Genomic DNA, 3,632 nt, shown 5'->3' with positions numbered 1-3,632 from the left:
CTCATTCTGAGTTTGTATTCTGTGAAAGCACTGACTTTGTCAGACATAAAGAGCACAGTTAAAATGCATCTGCCAAGGGATATGGGAAAAGTGTGCTCTGCAATAATGCAGGAGTGAGGCAACGTTAAAATCATAACAGTGCAGTGCATAAAAGGTTGTTGTCATATGAGTTATGTCCTCCAAACCCATTTAAGATGAAATGACTCATTTTAAGAAGAACAACTGGCAAGTTTATGGCCAAAACTTGGTGACCAGCCAAGAGATAAGCCAGCATTGTGATGCCATGTAAAGGATGCCTGCCACTATTGAAAGGCTGTGTGCCTTTGATAGCCAAAGAACCAAAAGGGATTGCTGTCCCAGTGCCAAACATTCTGCCTTGATTTATACCCCAATCTGGGCAGTTCCCATTTTCCCAATCAGACAGATTACACAAACCCTGACAGATACAATATTGAACCATAGACTACAAAGCTGGTATCAGCTGGAAAACTTGGGAGCTAAACCAATGTCATATATTAACTGCAGTTTTCTGGCAAATTTTATTGGCATTTTATCAAAGCAGAGCAAGGTCTTTTTTTTGTTAAAGAATGTGGCTGTAATATCCCTACTGCAAAATACTCTTTAGCTTCTGTCCTAAGAAGTGCAGCTTCAGGCAACCTCACAGTCTGTGCTGCTTTTTCATCTCAAGCCCCAAACTATTTAGCTAAACAAGATTTATTTTACTAAATCGTTCATTAGAACAGTAGATATGACAAAAAGCCCTAAACAAACAAGGGAAACCTGACATATTTATTCAAGTCCCTTTTTATCACATAAGTAATATTTAGAAAATGCAGTCATAATGTCTTTGATGCTTCTACAAGAATCTTTCCTCTCTTTTTTCTTTTTTTTTTTAATGGAGCTGGATAAATACCAACCATTTCCATGTTTGAATTAACAGAAAAAAAATCATCTGTTTTGAAGAATATTCTGCACTTTTGGGGCAATGCTGTGATAAATGAATACCATACTCCCATCCTGGCACAGCACAAAATTCTGTTCCATGCTATGCTATAACATGTAATTGCACAGTGTTGTGTCATTTGGAAGAGGAATTTGTTTACCATACTTCATTATTACAAAACATGTCTCTCTTAACAAGAGTGTGGTTTAAAGAAATCATTTGCTGTTTAATGGCAAATGTCTCGTGCTGGTGTTATTGACAGGGTTTTCAACATAAAAGAGATGTAGCAGGCCCATTGTACACTGCCAAAGTCCTGTTATCACTTTACAACTCCTTTATACTGCTAAAGGAGTATGAAGGAGCTTTAGAGTAAACAGCAGTCTTGGCCTGCCTTTCATCTGTGGTCTGTCAGTGACACGGAGCTGTGTGCAAGCCCAGTGGGTCAATAGGATATTAACTTGGGTTAAATGTCACAAGCACTGTTCTGTCTGCAGAATGACAGGCCCTGTGAATGGGCCATGTTGGTCATTTTTCCTGCTGAATTTGTACAGGGTTAAGTCCATAGTTACATGGAATACAGAATGTTTTAAAATATTTGGTTCTGAATTATTAGGAACACTACATGTAGTCATTCCTATCAAGCAGTTTGATATTTTATGCTCATAATGTATCTGTCCCCTTTTCTTCTCACATGTAATTATGGTGTACTTTGGCTAATACAGTCATGTTCCACATGTGATTTATTTATACCAAAATGTAAACATAATGACATTTGGCATAACAGGATTTATAGCAGGACATGTTAGTGCAGTTTGCAGTAGCACAAAAGGCAGCTCCACAAGCAGAGGCTGCAGCAGCTGTGTGTAGATAGCCACCTTGAGGATCAGCAGAGCATGACTTGGGGTTACTGCGTGCTCTTCTGCACAATGAGGAAGGCATAAATCTTGGTATATTGTTTAGTATAGTATATTTTCAATGCTATTTATTGTTTAAAAATTAAATGAGACTTTGAAATGCAATTTTTCTTTTACGAAACTAGGTGGAACGGATTAGTGCGAGCATTCATTCCACAGTTGATGGAATCTCATTGTTTCCTCAGGAGTTCCAAAAAACTGCTAGCAGGTGTCTGTATCCTTTCCATCTTGTACATACCCACACAAATAAATCCCCCTGTTCTGCCTTCCCATCTTCCTAGCAAAAGCCTTGGTAGGGACTCCCAGTGCTTCAGAGCTTAGAAATGGGCAGCTGGCTGATTTGGGGCTACATTGGATCTGCTCTGGGCTCTGGAGAGCTACAGGGAACAGGATTTGCTGGAATAGCCTTTAGCTAATATTGAACTGCACATGTTACTAGATTACATAAAATCATATATTAGGGGAATGCTACAGATGCTAAGAAACCAGGTCTTTCTAAACAAGTGTTTATTTATGTGCCAATATTACAGTAACTTCCTGAGATACAGAATCAAATGCTGTATCCTTAACAGATGATTCTTCGTAGGAAGTCCACTTCTAAAGATGCAAAACTTTAGAAATACTTTTCATGAAATTTAAAGCACTATTTTAGAATACTATATGAGTAAAACCAAACCTTCTCTAAAATAAATGCTTTTTTGAAATGCTGAATGTGTGAATGGAGTCTTTAAACCTGACTATCCAGTTGAGAAATTCCCTTCTATTCCAGAGTTCATTCTCTCATTCATAATTTAAGCAGAGCTCACTATCTATAAACAACAGTGTTGCTAAGTGGATAGAATAGTGCAGCATTCAGATGACAGGCACAATCAAAAGTAGGTCGGTTAAAGAGAAACTACATTTGGATTTTATTACATGAAATATTTAGCAGCATTACTCGAATTTCCTGGGAGTAAAAATAGTTCCGAGGCGGGTATTGAAGCCTGACAGCAGCGAGCAGGCTCCGGGACCTCTGCGGCCGCCGCTCCACCAGGGCCGCTCGGCAGCACGCCGAGCTCCCGGCGCGGAAAGCTCAGGGCTGTGCAGGGGAGCCGCCCTTGAGCACCGGCACGGCTGAAACCGCTCCTTGCCCCCGCCCAAGCGCACACGGAGGGCCTGTGGTTAATGCCGCCGGAGCTGTGCTCCCAGCCCGGGGAAGACGGTCACTGCACCGCCATGGCTCTGCCGCCTCCCGAGGAGCGTCTGTCCTGCCTCCACGTGCTGCGCGCACCGGGGACAGCGACCAGCGACTCCGGCTCAGGACTCTCAGGTGCTGGACGCAGGCGTATCCCTGGCCAGGGCGGGCTGGGGCGGAGCGGCCTCGAGCAGCGGAGCCCCCAGGCCCCAGAGCCCTCAGGCGGGAGCGGGGCGTGGCGGCCGCACCGACCCCGGAGCGCGGTGCCCGCCCGGCCGCTGGGGGCACGCGAGCGCTATCCAATCAGCGCCTCCGGAATGCCAGAAGTCCCGCCCTCCACCCTGCGCGGCCAATCAGCGCCCCCTCAGGGGGTGTGTTCCGCCATCCGCCCCCTCCCCTGCGGCTCATACAAGCGCGATGCGCTGGAAACCCCCGAATCCGTTCGTGACTGGCGGCTCTTTTCGCCAATAGCGCTGCTCAGCTGTGGCGCCGGCACGCTGTGATTGGCTGCGAGCGCGGCGGAGAGTCGAGGGGGCGGGCCTGCCAGGCTAGCAGGAGCGGGTGTGCGGCGCTCGCTGCGCGGCCGTGGCGGCGATGGGGC

The sequence above is a fragment of the Pseudopodoces humilis genome, chromosome 14 (genome assembly GCF_049639895.1).
Source record: "Pseudopodoces humilis isolate 2021_Gansu_Grassland_sample_001 chromosome 14, ASM4963989v1, whole genome shotgun sequence".
In the NCBI taxonomy this organism is placed as follows: Eukaryota; Metazoa; Chordata; class Aves; order Passeriformes; family Paridae; genus Pseudopodoces; species Pseudopodoces humilis.
The sequence above is the reverse complement of the archived record's forward strand: the minus strand, read 5'-3'. Positions refer to the sequence as shown.